Source organism: Arachis ipaensis, chromosome B09 (genome assembly GCF_000816755.2).
Source record: "Arachis ipaensis cultivar K30076 chromosome B09, Araip1.1, whole genome shotgun sequence".
In the NCBI taxonomy this organism is placed as follows: Eukaryota; Viridiplantae; Streptophyta; class Magnoliopsida; order Fabales; family Fabaceae; genus Arachis; species Arachis ipaensis.
In genome coordinates, this window is record NC_029793.2 from 30,225,680 (window position 1) to 30,233,679 (window position 8,000).

The 8,000-nt window shown below is 37.5% G+C and overlaps 1 pseudogene; it reads right to left on the reverse strand.

Annotated features, from left to right (window-relative positions):
• On the reverse strand, positions 3,620-5,003 carry LOC110266770 (annotated as a pseudogene).

The following is an 8,000-nucleotide window of genomic DNA, read 5'->3' on the forward strand; positions in this document are numbered from 1 at the left end:
GTACAAGAGTATATATATATATATATATATAGAGAGAGAGAGAGAGCAATGTGTAGAAACAGATTTTTCTAAGTGGAATAACAAACTCCGCCTAGTCAGCAATATAATTCTAACTAACTACTATACTTATTTATATGATTATCCTTAATAGGAATCAAGATATCTCCACCAAGATGTGTATGATTCTCGAGTTAAAATTGAGTTACGAGATTAGTAGATTCTATCACATATCTCAAATAATTGAGAAACTTACTTTACACAATGCACTTATCAATGTCTTGATTGAGAAGTGGCGCCCAAAAAATTCATGCATTCCACCTTCCACACGGTGAATGCACAATTATTTTGGAAGATGTTGCAACGATATTTGGACTCCAAACAGATAGTATGCCAGTGTTAGGATTTACAGATAGCAGCACTAGTGGTCTCAAAAATAAATTCAATATACAATTTGGCATTTTACCTGCTGCAGTTGAACACAAAGGAAGTAGTGTTAAACTTGCATGGCTCCGTATCCTAAAGCAGCGCATGCAGTTGGATACCACACTTGGCAGATAGATGTACGTAAAAATTCATATAAAGTTGTTGTTTGGGACAAATCTTTCGTACAGATGTGTGCCATCTACCTGTACGATTGGTTTGTAGCTCCTAAATACTTTAATGCAAAGGTAAAAGCTCTAAAATACCAGTGTTAGTATCCTAATATCCTAGATCACCTCATCCCCTTGGTATGTTGGTGCAGTTTCAATCTGGACTGCGGCTGATGTTAGAACAAATTATTTTTATTAATCCAGATCATTCATATTAAATCACTAAAAATATATATATCATAGTGCAGAAGTATACTTGTACTTATAAAAGTGATTGAAGAGTTGTCTCAGTCTTTCTTAACCAAAATTTTCTGTATCCCTAATAAGGCTGAATTGTAACTCCTCTAATGGGAAAAGAGTTGCGGAGGCAACTTTGGTATATTAGGGATCAAAACCCTAAAGTCACTATTTGTATTTGAGCATGCCACTCATTAAACCCTAAAGCTCAAATAAAAATAGTATCTAAAGCCCAAATAAAGATAATATCTGATATTATTCTTATTTAATTCCAAATCAAAAGTAATTATAATGTATTCAATTTATCATTTATAATAATAAATGAGATCACTGTTATATAAATCATTTAATTTGAAATAGAATAATTTGTGATTGTAATTAATATTTGTATTGCCCACAAACAAATTAGAAAATTAAATAATTTTTCAACAATCTCCCACTTGGGCTATACATATTCTTTTCTAAGACAATCACATCTTATAAACTTTATGTGTACATATGAATGTTATTTTCCTTATTACTTTAACAATCTGGTCCGCTTCATATATTAGTTATGGAATTACCGCAACTCTTATTACATTAGTGTCATGACTGAACCACGATAATCGTCATACTAATATACTTAACGACATATATTAAATTTGGATGAAAAAAATTCAGAAATTACATGCGAAAATGATCTCATGCATGCCTATTTTTAACTGGTCCAACTTTGATAAATTTTATGAGATCATAAGTCAAAGTGAAAATGAAACTAAATACTTTATTTCTGTAAAAATATCTATATTCATAAATTTGTCTAAATCATATGAACATTCAAATGCACACTCCAACTGAAATAATATATCATAAAATATGATATGACACCCATATAAATAGTATCCACACAAAAGATCTTGGGTGTTTGTTTCTTATAAACCAAATATGCATGCATTCATGAAATTTGTGCTAATTTGTTCATCAGACACTTAAACACTCTGAGCTCTCTTGTTTAATAACAATTTAAAATATCAGACTACTAACACATTGTCACAAAATAACTCAAGTAGTCTTTTAAATTTATTTTTCATAATTCGTGATAAGTATTTGTAGTCACTAAAATGGATACCTTCAAAATGTGTTTTATATTAAATTATTTTAGTAGAAAGAGTAATAAGTGTCTTCTTAATACCTTTCCAAAGAACTATTTCAATGAACAATATATATGTTGTGGATTAAAATTACCTAGACATCCAACAAAGTCAGAATTTAAATACCAAATGATCTCAAATTTAGTTTCTGACTTCATATGTGTGAATATGTGACGTTTTGCTATGACAAAATTTGTTTATCTACTATTCAGTGATCCATTCTTAACTGACTCAAATATTTGCCAAAGATATCAATAAAAAATATAATAACTATAAGTGTATAAATTTGTTATCCATTAGACTATTGCTGAAGCATAATAAATCTTATGCACTCTTGAACTTTATAACTTTCTTGAAGCACCTAATGAGACTATACTTGTCTCCCTTAGAGTTGAGTATATATCCTTATTTATAATTCTGTATGTCGTTGACATACAAGAATAATAAAATATACTTACTCTCACTCAACTGATGTAAGTCATCAACCATATTTATCTCAAATGGCCATATGAGATAATAATTAATTTGACGAAATATAAATTACTAATGACAGGAAGCCTCTCTTTTTTTTTTATTTCAAAAAAAATCTATTTAAAAATAGATTAACATTGGTAGATATAACTTTAAAAAAAATAATATATTCACACAAGTTACATATTATATGAATAAAATTTATATAATGGTAGGCCCATCACAAATACCTAGCACAACATTGATATTTAGTCTTTGGATAGAAATATTAATTTGTAAGCAATATTTTAATATAGTAATCAAATATTGATAATAAATCCTGTCAAATAATAAGTCTACCTTTGGACCAAATAAATATCACATATTTATTACTACAAATATGTATGTAATTTAGTTAAGTACAAAACTTCCTTTAGACCGATCCATACCCGCATAAATTACGTACACATAAATTTATTTAGTGTGACTTACTAAATATTCTCAACAAAATTCTGTCAAACAATAAGTCTAACTTTGGATCGACTCACTGTTCACATGAAAATTTGATAATTATACCTATTTATTACTACATACTTTCTATCAATTGGCTAAACACCAACTTTCTTTTGGGCCAATTAGTAGTTGCATAATTAATAGAAAATAAACACAAGATTCAATGTTTATTATTGGCCAATCCTTTGGGCTGATTATTATTTGCATAAATAATAAACATCAATTTATTCTTAATTCTCTATTATTCAAATATTATTAATGTGTACATATAACTTAGCTAAATATAAATCTCTTCTTAGGCAGATTAATATTCGTATAAGTAACATACATAATAATCCTTATATCCTAAAAGAATAATTAAATAATTTTACTCTAAATTAATGGCACATATAATTAAATTCAATCATGATTTAATAATATTCAATTAATGTTTTAAAATAGAACATCTATTATTTATTATATAAATCAAATATCGAATATATACAATTACAATAATATATGAAGAACATGTATGACAAAAAATATCTACATGACTGTTAGAAACAAGAGACTAAGAGAGTAATCTGAAAAGTGTATTATTGAGTTGTGTTGAAGGTACAATATACAAGGGGTATTTATAGGTGCTAAATGAATCAGAGCAATAAAGGTGCAATAAAGGCATAGAATCCTACAATTAATATACAGATATACTAGACGATACTAATTGATCTAAATTGATTCTAATAATTCTCTAACATCCCCCCTCAAACTCAAGTGGGAGCTAAGGATACCAACTTGAGTTTGGATAACAAAGTCCGAAAACGAGTCGGGTGATAAGCCTTCGTAAAGATATCAGCAGTCTGATCTAGTGTTCCAACAGCAATGAGACGAACAGCATCAATAAGGATACGTTGCCGAACAAAGTGACAATCAATCTCAATGTGTTTGGTACGTTCATGAAACACGTCATTATGGGCGATCTGAATAGCACTGTGGTTATCACAAAAAACATCAGTAGGGGACGACTGAGGAGCACCCAAATCTTCGAGAAGCCAACGAACCGAGATAACTTCAGCAGTGATGTCAGCGAGGGCACGGTACTCAGCTTCTGTGCTTGAGCAAGCAGTGAACGTTTACTTCTTAGCACGCCAAGAGATGAGAGCATCGCCAAGAAACAAACAGTAACCAGTAGTAGAACGACGATCAGTGGGATCACCAGCCCAATCAGCATCGGAGTAAGCCTGAAGAGACAAAGAGGAATGGGCAGAAAAATAAAGGCCATGAAATAGAGTGCCTTTGATGTAGCGAAGAATGCGAAGAACTGCCGCATAGTGAGTAGTACGAGGAGCTGAGAAGAACTGGCTAAGTACATGAACCGGATAGGCGATGTCTGGTCGGGTGACAGCCAAGTAGACGAGACCGCCAACTAACTGTCGATAGAGTGTTGGATTATCCAAAACAGTGCCATCCATAGGGGTAAATCGAACATTAGGCTCAAGAGGAGTAGACTCAGTGCGACTATCTGTAATCCCAGCGCGAGCAAGAAGATTTGAAGCATACTTAGCCTGAGAGAGATAGATGCCATCATCGGTGGAGATGACCTCGAGACCAAGAAAATAACTAAGAGAACCAAGATCTTTCATCTCAAAGGTACGATGAAGTGAGGCCTTGAGATCAGAGATACCATCAACATCATCCCCAGTAATGATCATGTCATCAACATACAAGAGTAGAAGAACAACTCCACGTTCGCTTTTACGAATAAAGAGGGCATTCTCATGAGGGCTAGAAGTAAAACCAAGACTGCATATGGTAGTGCTGAACTTGTCAAACCATTCACGAGGAGCTTGCTTAAGTCCATAAAGTGCCTTGCGAAGGAGACAAACCTTATTAGAAAGACAAGGATATCCCAGAGGTGGTTTTATATAGACTTTCTTTTTTAAATCCCCATTAAGAAATGCATTCTTCACATCCATCTGACTGAGAGACCATTTTTTAGCTGCGGCAATGGCAAGAAGAGCTCTAACAGACGTAAGACGAGCGACAGGGGCAAAAGTCTCTTCATAATCAATACCATACTCTTGTGTACAACCTTGAGCAACCAAGCGGGCCTTATAACAGTCAATAGAGCCATCAGAGCGAGTCTTGATCTTGTATACCCATCTACTGCCCACAACTTCCTGATCAGAAGGAGGATCAACCAAATCCCAAGTGTGTGCTTTTTCAAGTGCCTGTATTTTTTCTTGCATTGCTTGTTACCAATTTGGGTTTGAGGAGGCTTCTCTGAATGTCTTAGGTTCATGTTGATGAAGAATAGTAGAAAAGCAATGGTAATCAAGAAGATGAGGAGGTGGATTCCTTACCCTAGAAGAACGAGCGGGAGGAGGAGCCATGACGGTAGGAGCAGGGTCATCGTCCGATCTGGAATCAACGGGAGATGGAGAAGGTGGAAGAATAGGAGGCTGTGGAGGGTCACTCGAGATAGAATCTGTAGAATCATCACTAGGAAAAAGATCAACATTGGGGTTAGTAAACAAAGGTGACTGAGTAGTAGGAATGGACTCAAAGGATGAGAATCGAGAAAACATGTGGTGCTCCCAGAAGAAAACATGACGAGATATACGAATACGTTTAGAGAGAGGATCCCAACAACGATAATCATTGTGTTCAGTGCCATAACCAAGAAAATAACACATACGAGCCCGAGGTTCAAGTTTACTATGTTCATGAGGCTGAAGAAGAACAAAACATACACAACCGAAAACTCGAAGAGAACTATAATCTGAGGAGGTATGATAAAGACGTTCAAAGGGAGTAACATTACCAAGAACAGAAGAAGGGAGTCTATTGATAACATGAATAGCAGTAAGAACAGCTTCACCCCAAGTACGCTCAGGACACGAAGAAGAAAGGAGCATTGCATGGACGGAGTCAAGAATGTGACAGTGTTTGCGTTCAGCTCTACCATTTTGTTGAGATGTACCAGGACAAGAAAACTCAGACAAAGTACCATGTTCTGCAAGAAAGGCTAAGAGTTTGGAATCACGGTATTCCATAGCATTATCACGTCGGAAAACCTTAATGACCTTGGAAAACTGAGTTTTAATCATAGTAGCAAAGTTGATATAGATATGAGGTAACTCATGGCGATTAGTCATCAAATAAACCCAAGTAAAACGAGAATAATCATCAATGAAAACGACAAAGTATCGAGCTCCGCCCATAGAGGCAGTGGGAGCAGGGCCCCAAACATCTGAGTGAATGAGATCAAAAGGAGAGCAAGCAAGAGATGAATTATTGTGAAAAGATAAAGCAGGTTGTTTGGCAGTTTGACAAGAAATGCAATCAAAAGATTCATTTGGAACCTGACCTAAAACACCCTGAGACACAAGAGGACGCAGTTTTCCTAAGGAGGTGTGGGCAAGACGCTGATGCCATAAGTGGAGAGTAGAGAGAGAAGAAGCAGCACAGAGATTTGGTACAGGAGGAATATGAAGATTCTCGAGTTCAAACAACCTTCCGACCTTACGTCCAGTCCCGATGATTTGTCCTGTCCGAGGATCCTGTACACGACAACCAGAACCAGAAAAAGTGACTTCAAAACCCAGATCAACAAGTTGACCAACAGAAATAAGATTGAAGTTTAATTTGGGAATATAATAAGTATCAGGAAGATTAAGAGTTGACTGGGATATAGAACCCTTGTGTGTTGCGTGCAAGAGGGAGCCATTTGCAGTATTGACAGAAGGTCCATTTGTAGTGGTAGACATGGACGAGAAAATATTACGCAACGGAGACATGTGATTAAAGCAACCCGAGTCAAAGTACCATTTAGAATTACCTGGAGGGGTGGAAAAAGCAACAGAGGTATTACTAGAAACAGAGAGAAGACGCTGAAGAAGAGATGCAATATCAGAAAGAGAGACAAGAGACGAGTTGAGTGGGCTAGGACGTGGTGGGCGAGTAGGACAGGCAGTAATTAAATGGCCCGAGAGCTTGCAGTAACGGCAGAACAGCTGTGAACAATGGTAGCTAATATGACCTTTCTGGTGGCATGTGCGACATTCAACAGAAGGACAGTCGGGGAAGAGGTGCCCAGAACAGTTACAGTTTCGACAGAATTTACCCTTTCTGTCGGTGGCAACAAAAACACCTAGCTCTTCCGTGATAGTAGTCACAAAGATCAAAGAGAGGAGAGAAAACGGCAATTTCGGAACAGAAAATGAGAAATCGGAGTGCAGAATCGGAAAGAGCTCACCAAAAAACCTTAGGGAGGGTCCCACTTGTCTGCCACGTCAGCAAATGATGACACGTGGCGTCACCTGAGAGGAGGGAGAGAGACGCGCTGGCAGCCAGGTGGAAGCGGGTCAAAGGAGGGTCGGGGCGGGCGTGCGCGGGTCGGCCAGGATAGCTTCGGTGCGACACGTGGCAGCACCAGGGACGTTGGATCTGTACCGAGATCAACGACTGCTGAAGGGCTGGAGGGCGAGGGGGGCTCGCAACGCGACACGTGGCAGCGCGAGGATCGTCCGATTGGAGCCGAGATCCAACGGCTGCTAAACCTTCTGAAGGAGAAACAATGGAGGCGGGCAGCAGGATTCCGGCGGCGCGTGACGGCGCGTCCGGCGGCTGATGGCGGCGTTCTCGGCGGCGTTGGAAAGCTGACGAAGAGAAGATTACAATGATGCCGGAGGTGACGAACCAAAGCGTCAGAAACAGATCGAAAAATGAGAGCAAAGAGGCACTGGTGGAATCTGGAAGGAAGATCAACCTGGTCGTGGCAGCGTCTTTCGGCGGCGCGTGGCGGCGCGTCTGGCGGCGGTTATGGTTGCGTTGGAATCACGGCGACAAGATGAACAAGATGGTTACGGGTGTGACGAACCAAAGCATCAAAAAGGGAACGAAAAAAGAGGCCAAAGAACACTGACGGAAAGGAAAAAAAACAATGGGCTATGAACTAATATTCATTGAAAAAAAAAAGACCTAAACTCTTGATACCATGTTAGAAATAAGAGACTGAGAGAGTAATCTGAAAAGTGTATTATTGAGTTGTGTTAAAGGTACAATATACAAGGGGTATTTATAGGTGCTAAATGAATCA